Genomic DNA, 16,343 nt, shown 5'->3' on the forward strand with positions numbered 1-16,343 from the left:
GTCTATATCACCAAAGATTGTCAACTGCTCCACAACCTTTTTATATATATATAAATGTTATATAATTATTATAATCAGATTGATTCGTGTCAGAACTTAGACTTAGACTTTCTACTTAAGCTTGTTGTATAATACAATTTTGTACCAAGAAAATAATCAGTGAATTTTAATGAAAGTAGAGGTCAAGATTGTGTAACAAGGGGAATTCATGAATCTATTTGAAATTCTAGTATTCATGATTCTTCCTTTGAAAAAAAGAAAAATGCAACTCAGATTTAGCAATTGCTATAGATAGCACCTAATGTGCAGAAAAGCAAACATGGTCCCCTCAGGTTGTACAAACTTCAACTTCAACATAGTTGTTAATTTATATGTTAAGATTCATATCAGGATAGGGTGGGTTATACTATAGGCACAAACAGCCCCATACTCTCAGTGGTTAAATACAAGAAGGCTCATTTCTCACTTGGTGAACGTGACCAGTAGGGCTGCCGGGGGCTCCACGCATCAGAGGCACTTGGTGGAGGGTCTTTCCCGTTCACCACCACAGGGGAAGTAAAGCTGCAGGGTCTTCCATGGTTGAGTTTTCCAGTCTGGAAGTGAGGTACATGGGTTTCACCTGTAGATCATTGGCCAGAATCAGTTACATGGCTATATGTCACCTCAGGGAGAGAGTGTATAACCGCCCAGGTTCTGAAAGGTGATGGGAGTCAGATACTGGTGAACAGTGATAAGTAATAACATCTTTCATCCATAGATGATGGGAAAGGCAGATCCTGGGGACCCTTGAAATCACAGTTTTTTTTCCAAACCAGTAAAGAAGAGGAAATATATTTGACTTATATAGTCAGAAAGCCTTGAATTTGCTGATACTAATAAATGATTTATCAACAAAACTTTTAAGAGCCAAGTGCTTTGAAGAAGCCTCCTAAACACCCACTAAAATATCAACTGCTTATTACTACAGGACACAATTAAAAAGAACAAAGTGAAACAGAATGTACAGCACGCAATAGTCTTTCTTTGGTTCACTTTAAGACTCCCAATTGTTCAAGTGTTCTAATGATCATTGCCCATGAAAGATTAATTACTAACTTGCAAAAGACAAAGTATGAAACCCCAAGGACCTTTCTTGTTTCAGCTCCTCCTGATCAAACATTAAAAAGTATTTACGAAGAACACTAACTTTAACTGAAAGGAAGGGGGAAAAAATTACCCCAGCCATTATATTGTTTTTACTTTTCCATGTTTCAGCCCTTGTCTATTTGCATACATAATTGTTTACATATTATTAGATATAGCATAAATATAGTTAATGCTTTTTGTTTTTCATTACTGAATATATTTATAAGTATTATCTATGCACTTTACTGTATATTTAACCAGAGTATGTACTGTGAAGAAAAATACATAGCAAATTGTAAGGCACTGTGGCAAAGACCCTAATATCATACCATTTTCGTAGGAAGTTAAGAAATACATACTTAGGGAAGGAAAATATCCAGCATATATAATCCAAGTAAGGACTGTATTTCCTAGCCTCCTGTGAATTAATCATTATTTAGTTTTGACCACTAAGAGATGAAAACCTTTCTTATGATACTTCTGTTTATTATCCTTAAGCAGGAATGAAGGGGAAAGTTCCGTTTTAGTTTTTTTCCTTAACTGGAAGTTAGACGTGATGGCTAGGTTTGAGAAAATCATCTTAGAATATCAAGCTAGAATGAACCTAGGTTCTGGAAGAGAAGGCCTGGATTGAAATGCCTAGAGAGATAAACACCTAACTTGTCCATCCATTATTTATTTGGTTTGTTTGATTTCACTTTTGTTTTGTTTTGTCACATGTTGCTGAGCTGAACACTGACAAATACAGGTGCAGGACAGTTCCTCAGTAAAAAACATATATTGGGACCTTGTAAGGTTCTAGAAATGCATATGTTTTAAAAAATTCCAATAGTACCAAAAGGTATGAAACAAAATTAAAACTATTGACTTCCCAAAATAACATTTATTGAAAGTTTGTTTTGTTCCTGCAAATAAGCATTTATTTACTCATATAGGTAAAAAGATACAGATATAGATGGATAGCTAGCTATATATGTGCATTTTGACTGTGTGTGAACTATTTTAGTAGGTATTTTTATCTATGTAGATAGATACCAATGTAGTTATAGACGCATACATATGCACATTATTCCTGATTTTTAACGTTATACAGTACCTATGTATATCTTCTTAAGGCAAAAAAGAGTAGCTAATTTTCACTCTTCTATCCTCCTTTTCTTCTTAACCTCCTTGATTTCATCGTGTTGTTTTTGTAACATTTCTTTTATAACCTTACATGACTGCTTACATTTTGATTTCTTGATTCTTCAAGTTTATTCAATACTTGTTAATTCTCCACCAAGTAGGTTGAGGAAATTAATAAAATTCCATTGTCTACTATTCTCCACTCCACCTCCCAGTTTTTGGGATTTGTTATTATTATATATATATGTATGTGTATGTGTGTGTATATATATACACACACACACACAAACACATATATGTTTTTATGTTATATGTTATTATGACATAAATCATACACAGTGTATAATATTTAATGTCTGTTACCACATTTTATATAGTTTTGTATATGAATAATTTTAATACTGATTATTATTCATTTATCATGACATCATATTAATTTGAGTTGCCCGGATTTTTCTAGCAGTTCTATCTAAAAAGACTTTTATGTTTGGAAATGTCTTCCTGCTTCCTCTATGCTTAAACATATTTGGATGGGCACAGCTTTTTTTGGACCTTCATGGTTTCTCAGTCGTTGTACTCAGGAATTTACTCGGGATCAGTGTGGCTCTGGAGAACCCTGAGGTATGGCTTCCCTGACTTCTCTCTCTAAAGTTCTTGATCCTTGAAATTCGATTTTGTCTCAGTACATGTGATTTTGAATCCATTTAATGTAAATTATGGTGGGTACTTTTCATCTCAGAAAATTTCATTCTTCTTTAATTTCAGGGAAAATTCACACAAAATTTTTGTCAAATTTTGCCCACACTGTGGGCAGATACTATATATGTCAAGGGCATTGTTTTCTTTAACCTGGGTCAAGTTTTTCAAAAATCTTTTAATGATAATTCTAAAATGTAAAATGATACTTGATTGTTGGTTAATGCTCACAGGAAAGGGACAGTTTGCTTTATAATTAGTACTTTGACTTCATTTCCTCCACAGTTTAAAAAGATTGTTGGGTAAACAGAACTTAGACCTAAACAATTTATGTTCCAATTTTTTTCTCAGGGTCTGAGAAAAGTGACACAGGTAGTTTGCGAGGGGAAAGGGATGCTTGCATACTGAAAATGCTCTTATTCTACCTTTGTATCTAAGAGATAATTTGGTTGGCTGTATAATTCTGGGTGAAAGTTATTTTCCCTCAGAATTTTGAAGTCTTTACTTCACTTTCTTTAGCTTCTGGTGTTATTGTTGAAAAGTTTCATCATTCTGTCTACAGACTCTTTATATTAATAATTAGTACTATTATTTCATTCTGAAAACTTTCAGAATAGTTTATTCTTTATACTCCAAAGTTTCTGGATGATGATATTGATCTTTTTTTCATTTATTTTGCTCAGCAATCAGTGATCCTTTATAATCTGGAAATTCATATCTCTCAGTTCTTAAGGCATTTTAACATTACTTGTTTCATATTTTTTCTCCTGTTAGTCATCTTCCTGGAACTCGTGTTATTTGTATTCGATATATCTGAAATACGTCTTTGAAACTTTTATTCTTACTTTCCTAATTTTCAGTTTTCTTTGCTCTCTTTTCTAGAAGACGCTTCAACTTTATCTTTCTTCTCTTCATTCATTCAGTGAAAGTATTGGTTTTCAGAACTTTTCTATTTTGTTATCTGTGTTGTGTTATGTGGTATCTTGTTCTCTTTTTACAGATGCAATACTTATATTGATAGAAAATATTTGATCCCTTGTAGAGAAGAAAACTCCAGACTTCTGAGAGCGTAATGGGAGATAAATTACCTGGCAGTGTAAAGTGGGGGAGAATCCTTACAGGCCTAACTAATTCTCAAAAAAAAACCTTTCACACTGTCTCAGTTTAGCCCGACTCCCCTCCTCCCAGATTCCTCTTTCAGAAAGATACCAGATTCTAACAATCCCTGAGCCTGGAGATCTCTGTAGTGAAAACTGAGTTGTTTTATTGTTAACACCATGGCTTTAGAATTGAGTTTTAGGATTTGGCTTCCTTGGATATGTTACGTTACCATTCATAAATCTATCTACAGCTCTTAAAATTGTTTCGATGTTTCCTTTCCTGTTATTTTCTTTTAGGTGCTTTGTGACTTTAAACATGTTTAATAGTTTTGGGGTGGAACAAATATAAACATATGTCTTCACTTTATGTTCTTTAACTAGACAACCTCATTAAATTTTTGATAAAATTATTGTTGAGTATTTTTTAAAATTTTGGTATTTACTTATTGCTGTTACATGTGAACTGTGGACAAAGTTTTAAAAGACAGAAAATGTTAAATATAAGCAAGCTGTCAAGATAATAAGAGAAGAAAAAGAACCTGCTTAACATGAAATACATGCAAGTTTTCTCATCTTGAAAGTGAGGATTATGTGACTTGGGTTAGTAGTGGCCATAGTAAGATAAACTAAATTCTTCAGGGTCTTATGTATATTTTAGTATAAATATTGAATTGTCTGTTTGAACTAAGCTCAAAGAAGTGGTCTAAACTGTTCTAAATTAAGAAAGATCCCTCATAATCTTAAAAATTTCCAAATGATGCAATAATACTTCATGGGGATAAAAATAACCAGGGTCATTAGTTCGCTTGTCTACCCAAGGCTTATGAAAAGCTCAAGAGAAAAGACTCTGAGTTGAGCACAACCTGTTTTGTTTTTCCTCCCCCTCCCCATCCCTCTTTCCCCCTCTCCTCCCTCTCTCGATCTCTCTGTGTCTTTTCTTTCTCAGACACAAATTTTGGCATCTGAATGTAAGAGCAAGTAGAATGCAAGAAGGAAAGAAGAAACTAAATGTTAGGGATTTGAAACTTCTTGACAAAACACAGCTGCTCATGTTGGAGGACATTTTATTGAAAATATAAATTCCCACAAGCAGCACCTGGAGTCCAATAGTTTTCAAGCTGACAAGCCGGCGCTGTGAACATTCTAACTGAATATTTAACAACTGTGGTAAATGTCAATTATGTAAATGGTAAAATGATATACTCTAGATTTATGTAGCACAAACTAAGCTCATAGTGGGAAGAACCTTCCCATAAAAATTACTTGAGGAATTTGTGATTTCTCACATGAAATATTCTAAAAAGCTAATAAACATGCATGCAAACCACTATTTTCCATTAGGGAATAATTAATAAATACAAATGGGATAAAAACTGACAATATGATACTGAAGAAGTTAATAATGAAATTGTAATTTTCTTACCATAAAATGATATTACAGCTATGACAGCAGTTTCTGCCTATAAACCACCTGCTCTAACCCCTTACCCCAGACTGAAAGGAGCTGAGAATCTCTGCTTTCTGATGCTAACCATCTGGATGAGAAGTGAAATTTTCAGTTGAAATTCTAAATGTTTACAAGTACTTGAGTGCTTTTTGTTGAGTACACCAAACCTAAAACTTCTAAATTTCTCTTAAAGATTTCAGTTTTCATCCAGGTATTGTTCTAAAACATCTCATTACTTTATTCAAAAGTTAATCATTCAACTGTTTTGTTTTTTGCTGACAAGTATACACAACATGGACGAGCCTCCTATTTAGCCTTAGTATTAATCATATTTCCTTAGGGCCCACGTTCATAGTGGGTGTGACTAGGAGTGTTTTCTGAGAATATGTTTGGTTTGGAGGTGAGGCCTTTTTCAAAGTACAAATTCACCTACCCCCGACCCTAAGTTTGATAAATTCTTGAAAGTATATAGTCCCCTTTTCCCCAAGTCTCCTAACCTCCCATCTTTTGTAGCACTGCACCAAAAATCAACCATACATTAGGAAAGTATTCTACACCTGGAAAGAAGGGAAGTTATATATTATTTCTTCAAGGTTAACTTCAATCTTACATATATTATTAGCCATACAACATGATGGCTATGTTCAAAACATCATTAGATTGTTCATACATAATTATTGATTACCAGAAATACAGGGTCAGTAAATGCAAATATCACACATTTTCAACTTTGAACAGTACAAAAACAATTATGAATAATTGTATTTTTAAATCATTAAACAAAGAATTTTAGGCTTTGAGCATTTAGGTAATTGATTGTATCTTTAAAAAGATATAAAGCCTAAAGATGATGGAACAACAGGAAACAAATCAGAGAACTACAAAAGAAAAAGAAATAAAGGTGAGATAAAGTTAATCATTAGCCTACACAACAGTATTAGCTCAAACTGATCGAGTATTAATTATGTACCAGACACGATTCTAGGTGTTTTATATGAATGAACCAATTTACTTCTTAAAGTGATTCTTTGATAATTTACTTCTCGAAACAACCTTTTGACATTATTATTATTTTCTTCATATTAGTGATGAAATGTATGGCTATGTCAAGGTAATGGATGAAGAGTTAGGAGAGCTTGTGTCATATTGTGGTCTTGCTTTTGGTCTAGACACAATGCTCAACTGCTTCTAAAACAAGATTCTGTGCCAAGGATACTTGAATTCATCTTTCAGTGCTAAAAAGCTACAGATTTTGAGCTTTGCTATCTTATGAATTGAGTGAAAAATAAGTTATCTGATTTAGGTATTTTCTTCTTTTTGATTCAGACTTCATGGATTGTACCTCATTTTTTCTAATCACATAATAATAGTAATAATACCTTTCTCAGAAGGTTGATTGGAAAAGGTAATGAGTTATGATAGTGAGTTAAGACAGGTAAATATTTAGCATAGTGCTCATTCTGCAGTCAACACTCAATAAATTTGAGCTAATATTGTTTTTGACTAAATATCAGGGTTTAAAGATTTTTTTTATTATCCTGTAAATTTTTAAAGATATTATATGGCATTTATCCAACAAGCCTACTCTTAATGCTTTAGAGTGGAATAATTTAACTACTAACAATAATTGTAAACAACTGTTAGTCATAAATTGTTAATACAATCTTAACATCGATATTATATTATCTGTTACCATCATTCAATGATAGTGGATTGCTGGCCTCTTATTTTCCCTAGCACTTAGACTACTGTTTACTCTCAATACCATATCTTTACACAAAGGAGTTTTACTTCTTTTTTCTCCTCAATATTCCTCTGAGATGGCTAATTTAGAATACTCATAAACAACTTTGTTTATAATTAATCTAAAATTCTCTTTCTGATTTTCAAATTTCCCCCCAGTCTGATATCACAATATTTTCATGTTGCTTTTATTCACTTCTGTTGGCATCTGCTTACCCCAACCTTTCACAGCTAGTTCTCACAACCAAAACTCAATCCTGCCTAATTTTCTAATTCATTTTGGACCAGGTTAGGAAGTTTGATACATCGATGCCTCAGAGTCCTATGTGACAAGACCAGGCAACTAAATAAACTGCAACTGCCTTATCAATAATGAGATTTGGTAACCAATGAGAATTTTACATTTCTATTTCTCTAAGAAAAAATAATCTCATATTGTTTCTTGTATACCTCCAGAAAGATCTTTTTGAAAAGTTATACACATCCTCACATATTTGTAAATTCATCAAAAGTTTAAGCAGTATAAATGAGAGTAATTTTCACATTATGTGAATTTTGCCATTTAAAACTAAAACTGTTAGGTCACTCTTGTAAATGTATCCATTGGACTTGAAAACAATATTGACTTGAAATATAATATCATTTACTTAAAAATATAAATAAACAAGCAAGAATATGAATTTATCCGTTTCCTCTTCTCTTTCCACTCACATTTCCATTCCATTTCCTGCATTCATAATTCAAGCGTTATATACTATATTTATGCTTGAAAGTGTTTTATTGATCACCCCATCAAAAATATATATATTATTTAAATTTAATTAATTTAAAATAATTTTTATAAGTTCAGTGTTAAATTTTGGGTTCTTTTTATTGTGATTATTATTAAAGCACATTTATTATAACAGCATCAATATACATTGTATTTACATTTACAAATATTAAAAATAATATAAAAAGAATAATGTATCTTGAAATATAAAATATTATGTCTTATTTTTCAATTAGATTATGTATCTGTGGATGAATGTTGCCATTAAAATGGGACGTTATGTGGCATTACTTCTATTTCTATTTTTGTTTTACAGGTATAGTTTGAGGGAAAAAAAATTTACATGAATAAGTTGACAAAATTGGAAGAAGTTTTGATATGGTAATGTTACAGATCCTTTGAACTCCTTCTGAATTACATTCCAAAAGCCATATTGTGATACCATATTTCCATTGACCTATCAATATACAACTCAGTTATTTTTTTCTTCATTTTTTAAAGACTCAGGATCTACTAGTTTGTAGAAGAATGTGTTATTCAGCCCCTTTCTTTGTTATTTAGAAGTATCCAAAATGCTTTATTGAGTGTTACCAAATGATTATTAGCTAATATATTGATTATCATTTTAGTTAGAGTACTGAAAAGGGCTGGGAAAATAAAATTTTATGACTATATTGAGTATAATAGTTTTTGATAAGATGCTTTTATATTAACATATGCTTTAAAAATATTTTTACTAAAGCATCGTACCTGCAGATTACGTTGATCCTATCTGTAAAATAATCTATCTTATAACTTACATGGTAGAGGCATTTCTCTTTGACAGATAACCTGTATCATCAAACTAAGTTTTTCTCAAGAAAGATATGACTTTCAGCTTCAGTACAAACAAATAACCATTTGACTTCTAAATTTTAGTTCTAATATGGGTGGATGAATAGCTAGCTTAATAAAGACATGGAACCTTACCATGAATTTGTTGCCTGGATGAAAAGAGGCAATGCTTTTGTCAGTATTTCTTATCAGGGATTTACTTTGATCTCATAGGTCTCTACCCAGCAACATTTTTTGAAAATAACTGGAGAGAGGCAGTGTGGAGTAAGGAAGCAATATAGATAAATGAAAATGTCCATATCCCTTAATTTCCATTCTACAAAATATCTAAATTCAAAAAATTTCATCACTAGTCACAGTGCACCATTTCTAAAGCCATGTTTAAAGCTAGTAAGATTGACAAAGATATGAAGCTCTACCTGACATAGTTGTCTTACTTTGTCTGTAGCAGATCATGGTCACACCAATACTTTGAATTCTCCCTATAGTTAGTCAACCTACCAACTTTGATACCCTGGGGCAATGCAACATAGTAAGGTTTGAAATTAATGAGAGGTAGGTCTGGACAGTTGAGAAAGGAAAGGTTGCTAAGAAAAACAGGCTGATGGCTCCACCAAATATCTTCTCAGGCAGATAAATTCTTAAGAAAGAGTATATGTGGGTGCAAGATTTGAAATCTGATAGTCTTAAAACCACTCATACCTATGTACACATTAGAAAATCTTTGTGAGCTGTAAAGATTGTATATCTCAGCTTGAAGATCCCAAACATTGGTATATGTAGGAGCCAGGCAGAAGTCTTCATGATCTTAACAACAGTATTAAGCAGATAAACTACAGACTCAGGTAGATTCAAGAGGAGATACCCTAATTGAATAATTCTTATAAATTGCCATTCAGAAATAAGAAACCAGTTGTGTTTTTCAAGGTCAGAATCCCAGCCTTTTTTCTAATATTAAATATTCCAATTTCTAAATGTTGGGAACTCATTCAGTATTTGATTAAAAGATTGAATAGGCTAAATGAAACATATCTGCAGGCAAACTCTATCTCAGGGTTATTTATGTCCTATCCTTTCTCTTCATGTTCTCTGCCATTTACTTGAGTTATACTTCAATTTGTTTTTCATCAACATTCCAGTACATTGCTGAGATGAGAAACTGACTTTGCTAGGACATTAACACCTAGTTTGTTCTTGACATTGCCCCCTGAAGTTGAGGCAGCTTCTCTTTTCCCTTCACCCTAGTCAAAGTCCCACATGAATGGACCGATCACGTGGGATAATGCATTTCTAGGCATTTGTCTTAAAGGTAACAGCCTTTGTGAGATCCTCTAGTACTTCCTAACACACATTAAGTTGGAACATTTATTTCTCTTTAATGTCAGACAGAGGCTTTCAAAAATGATGTCTGAAGTTGTTTTGCCTTTGCAAATGCTACGCATTCAACCCTCCAGTGGCTAGAAAATGGTCCAGCCTCTATACACTTTAGCTTTTTTAGTATATTCCCTCAGTAACCACCTTCTCTTTTTTCTTTCTTTCCTCTTTTTTTTTTTTTGTTTCCAGCTGGCCCTCTTGCTGTGAACACCAAAATTTATCTCCTAAATTATTCTCCAGTTCCTTCAGATTTCTCTTGCCTGCGTCCTACGCAAGTTCTCTACCTACTGTCAACTGTGCACTTTGTCATTAACCACTTTGGAGTAGACTCTCCCTTAACATTCTTCCTGCATTCTTACCACTTGTCAACATTGTACTCATTTTTCAGTACTTAATTCTAGTTTCATATACTCCATTTACTCTGTGCTTGTCTCTTTTTCCTACTCTGTCTTTTTTTTTTTGCTTGAGTACTTCATCCTAATGCAAGCTCTCTTTTCTGAAAACCTGTATCATTAAGTTCATGCTACAAAATCAATTACATTGTCTTGAAGTATTATTTATCATTTTTATGTATTTTCACCAATTAAATTTTAAACTTTTAGAAAGCCAGTTATGTAAATTGACTCTTAATACTTTGCTTTAGAAATTATTTGCAACTGACCTACAATAAGTAGTCAATGAATGCCTATTGTTTAATTCATCCTGGCAATACAAACAGATGCTGAAGAGGCAAACATACATTACGTGGTCGAGTTAGAATTCAATGCCTGTTTTATAAAACTAGTTCAATGCATAAATCTTGTAAAAGTAACTAGAATTGAACTAATTGATTTTAAGTTATGTTTCTGTCTTTTGTAGTCAGTGTTCTCCTCCTGCTTTTCTCTGGGTTCTGTTGGATATGCTATTTTTCCACCACAACATTTAGATACTTTAAATCACATCCTAAATGTCACTTAGCAACTTAGGAGAAATAAAGAAAAGCAAACACTCTTCTCAAGGGAGAGAAGAGCTGTGAAATGGTCAAAAAAGAAAAAAATAGAAATCTTCAAATCTCTAATATTTACCGATTCTATACAAGGCTTCCTAGGAAGGAAGCTTACATAAAAACTGTGTATCAGGAAAGTAAACTTTGGTTCCTTCAGTGTTAGGTAGAGATAAGTTTCAGTATGTTTTGGAATAAATTCAGTCTGATCTCAATTCCCTTGTATACTTTTCTCTTTTTTTGACCATCAAATACTTCTCTGGCCTCTCACTGGTCTGTTATTCTCACTCTTATAATATCACTGAGATTTGTCTGATTTTGTATTCTTCTAATTGAAAAGTTATAGGAAAGAAGCAATGAATATTGAGGGAACAGTGATGACTGACATCCACTTTAAGCTTGTCTTACATTTAATTTACATTTACAAACAAACCCCCTGCTTCCTCTAACTTTAGTGTCCGTTCAACTTCACAGCCACCAAGAGCCCTCTGAGGTAACACACAGAATTAACCTGTTTGCATATTTGTGCCGTGGTTAAATTCAAGATTATGTATAATGATCAAATTTGATGGAGAAAACTATTTTAATGTATAAAATCTTGTGAAGGTAATTAGAATTGGAACTTCTTTGAGCTGCGGGGAAGATGACTTTGAGATATATTTTGCCTTTACCAATTCTATACAAGATAAGAAGAAAAGTATTGATAAGTCTATTAGCATTCTTATCCTCTACAGACCCTTCTATGAATGGCAGATTCAATATCTAGGTTCTAACGACCTGGCATCAACAGAGTTCATTTCTCAATGTATAATTTACTGTCTGTTAAGTGATTGTAGTATTAACTCTAAAATAGATTTCACTATTAATATCAGAATTTTCTTTGGATTTGCATTTTCTTCAGCTCAAATTGCTCTCCCCTGTACACTTACACTTGATGTGGTGACCTGTTAATGGCTAAGATTCTGATCGGTTGAGTTCTGGGTGTCAACATTTTCATTTTCCTTTAATGAAACAAGTTTTATGTTGCAGAAAAATATTTCCCATGTGAAAGCTTACTCAAGCATATTCTGCATCTGTACATCAATAGCTCCTCTGGTTTAAACTGAAAGCACAGATTTTTTTGAAAATGAAATACAAGCTTATGCCATAAAGAAGTTGAATAGCTGGACCATAATGGATCAGTAATGAGTCATTAGTGACTAAGGTGAGTGAAAAATTGCTGTAAAGTAATAAATGGCTTTGCAGCACATGCAACATTCGGCAAGAACCAAATGTCAATGGGAATCCAGGTGTCAAGGCTTCCTATGAGTTTACAAACTATTCAGAACACAAACAATTTATACCTTATAGCAGAGAATAAAACTGAATGCCTAAAACCCCGATTCTCATTAAGCCTAAGCCACTTGAAGCAGAGAGAACAGTATAAACAGTTAAGAAAATTGTGTAGCATACTGATTACTCACAGCTCTCTAAAGCCAGACATATAATCATTTTCTAAAACAGTTGCCGACAGTGCTCCTTATTTCTTTGAAACTTGTTCTCTTTTCTGAAAGGTTAAACAGAGACCTTAATTCTCTGAGAGGGCCATGTATGTCTCATTCTGAGAGGCACTTAGTATGCTCAAGAAATATCTGTTAAAAGCAAGAGTATTTTAAAAACTAATTTACAACCAGATAGCAAGAATTCTGTTTGGTTAGAAATGATGTAAGCCATGGAACTGGAGCAGGATTCTGGAGGGTCCTGCTGGGCCATGAATTACCTTTTATTTTCTGGACAGTAGGAAGGTCTTCGGGATCTAAGAAGAGGGTAGAAGAGGCAGCCTGGGAAATAGAGAGGTACTCAGGACCCCGAGAAACAACTATTTACAGTGTAGGAAGTATTTCGATATTTTAATCACTGCTATTGGTTTATCACGAACTCATGGCTAAACATCAGTCCTGATTTGATGAGGACATCTTCAGAGGACTGTCAACATTTGCCCAACAGAGAATTTGCGAATCCCGATATTGCCGCATGACGCTGTCACCAGACGTCCTCAGTGAGACTGATACCTTTTATTTCCAGTAGATATTAACTCTTCTGTTCACAGAGAAAAAGGTAAAGGCTCAGTCAAGTTATGTGGCAATTTAAAGAGCTAGCAAGGGGCAGAAGAGAACTTCAGCACATGAGATATTTTGCCAGACCCAGTGCTTATTAAACTACCTCTGCTGGAGAATGGAAGTCGCCTCAACAGAACCTAACGTAGTAACTCCAAGTCCTAGTGGAAACCTTGGGAAGGAGTGGAGGGCCACTCAGGTTTAGGGGGAGGGAAGGGGAAAATGGTGTTCTCAGAAACCCTTGTCACACTTTGTTCTTTATAGTTCTAAAAAATAAAACTTCAAATATATTGCATGAAATATATTTAAATAATGCTTCATTTTGGCAGGTTGTTCAGGAAAAATAGGTGCTCTGACAGTGAGCCCGCAGTGAGTTCCCTAGGGAGCTATATGAAGCCCACTGCAGAGACAGCCTGCCTGACGGTGCGTCCTAGGTATAGCCGTTACTCGGTGTGGGACATGGGGCACGAGGCTTCATCTCTCTGAACCTCAGTTTCCTCTTCGATAATACAGAAATACTTCTCTTCATGCAATTTCTGTGAAAAAAGAAATATTTCTCTTTATGCAATTGCTGTGACAATATGGTGAGATGATTTATATTTGGAGGTTGGCACAGTGACTAGCAAAAATGTAAGTACTAAATAAATTAGTCTTTATGGTAAATATTTTTACATAAGGATGAGGAAAAGGGAAAGTCTTATCTGCAGAGCCATAGCAGCTGCTATAGAAATATTTGTAGAGTTGGTATTTGATAAATGTTCATTGAGTGAGTGACCCATGAGTGATATTGTGAAAGTAATGTCTTTCTTGATATTTTTCTGTTTTATTATGACTTTCCATTCATCCAAATTATTCACTGAGTCAGGATCACATGATTTTTAATTTTTTTTCCTGTTGACCTGTATTTCTAGAGTTCTTTACATAGTAGCCTGGAAGACCACAGGCCTCAAGACTGTAGCAGACCACAAGTTATAATAATGTTATAAAATGGTAAATTCTAATTTTTATAAGTATATTGGTAGGAGTTTATAGAGAAGAAAGTTAAGTCCCTAAATATGTTTCTGGTGTCTAACCAATACATTATGGTAAATGATGTTAAGATAATTGCACGTCAGCTGAAAACAGAAATTGTCCTGGGGAAAACGGGTCTAAAACAGATCCTAAAGAATGATAATGTTTAAGTAGAGGAGAAGGAACAGACCATTTAATACTCTAACCCAGTTGTTTTATGTTCAACTGTTCATTTTGAGTATCCATCTACCAAGTGAGCTATGTGTGTCTTATTTTATGTCATGAATCATATAATCTCTGTGGGAAGGTCTTCAGTGTTACTTGAAAGAACTTGCAGTTATTTATTGTCTAGAAGGTGTGTTGGTCATCTGGTGCCTAACAGGTCTTCCTCCTCCTCCTGTGTGAACACTCCCAGGACTGGGCTGCTCGCTTTCTGATTCTTTTATGTTTGTATTTAGAAAGCGTCTCTCTTCTAGATTGATGTATTTCTCCTAGTTTTCTCTACAGTTTCATGGACTATTTGATACTCTTTTCATTAGACGGTACTTCAAAAATTATAAATACCACTATTGTATTCATAAAAGTCCTCTCTTTTAAAATCAAGTGTCAACAGTTTCTTCAACTATATCCACGTGGGATAGTTCTAGATCTTTGACTATTTGGGGAAGATAAATAAAGGTACTGTTTATACTGTTCTCTAGTAGCCAGGATGGATTTGAGACTCTTAATCAGTCTAGGGTATCTGGCCACATTTTGCTGAAGACTTTCTCTAGAATAAAGTACATGCAGTGCCTTTTGTTCTTAGTTTTTTCCCTTTATTTCCACCATTTTTCATGTTCTCTGTTTCCTGTTATAATTATTTAGCCTCTTAAGGTAAATTGTCAGTCTTTCCTTGTGGTTATGGTGATTTTATTTTTTGGCCATAGTAGTAGGTTTATTAGGAAGAAAGGGGTTAAACTCAGCTGTGTCCATGTTAATTCGCTGGACCTCTTTTTCCTCTTCTGTAAAATGAAGAGCCTTGATTAGACAAATTCTCAGGTCTGCCATAGCTCAAAAATTCTGATTCCATGTGTGTGTTATCCCATTGGAACAACTGGAGACATCCGAGGTAGCTATTCCCTTTGCTGACTTTACTGTATCTTCTAATATTGTATATACATACAATATCAATATTATATAACAACAATGAAAATAAAGCAACAACAATAAAGATAACTCCTAGTTGCAGCATTTATCTGGATCGTTGTTCCTGGGTGGAATTCAGTACAGTGTGTGTAATTTATAACAGCAGGAAAGAGCAGCAGGGGGAGGAGGAAGGCCACCACAACCTGTGATGGGAGGACAGCAATTGTTCTTCCCACACGAAAGAGGAAAGTAAGGACCAATAAACACCACTTCATAGAGTAACAGACACCAAAGAAAGGAAAGGAAGACCATGGTAAATAATGGGCAATGCTGCTAACTCCTGTCATTCTTTATTCTGTTCATGACATGAATGTAGCCTCATAAACTACTTTCTAAAGCTGCAAGTGTTTTTCTTTGAAAAGAGATTCATCATCTATGATTCTGATTCCCTTTACTGAAATGAATAGAATCAATCGCATACCCTGTAATAATGCTGAATAAAAATTACCTTTTTGAGACCATAACCTTTCCCAAATAGCATAATAATTGAAATGCTATCCTGTACATGACAGTTATGAGAATCTAACTTTCCCTTCTCTTCCATACGAGACCTCAAAGTCTCTTAGTGATACAGTGAATAAATAAGCTCAATACCTGCAGCTTCACCTTCCTTCCCCTGAGCAGGCTGAGATACCTCAGTCTGCACCACCTCAGGAGCAGTAGGCTGTGATGTCATCTGGTAATTTTAAAAATGCTTAATTATGTATTTCTTCCAAAATTGTTTCTATAACTGTTTAAAATATATAAAAATTATGAATATAAGCATACAGGGCAGCAGAACATGACACATGCATGTATGTGTGCGTTTACACACACATGCACATATTAAGAGCAAGTTTATGTTGTGTCCAGT

This window comes from Vicugna pacos, chromosome 1 (assembly GCF_048564905.1).
Source record: "Vicugna pacos chromosome 1, VicPac4, whole genome shotgun sequence".
In the NCBI taxonomy this organism is placed as follows: Eukaryota; Metazoa; Chordata; class Mammalia; order Artiodactyla; family Camelidae; genus Vicugna; species Vicugna pacos.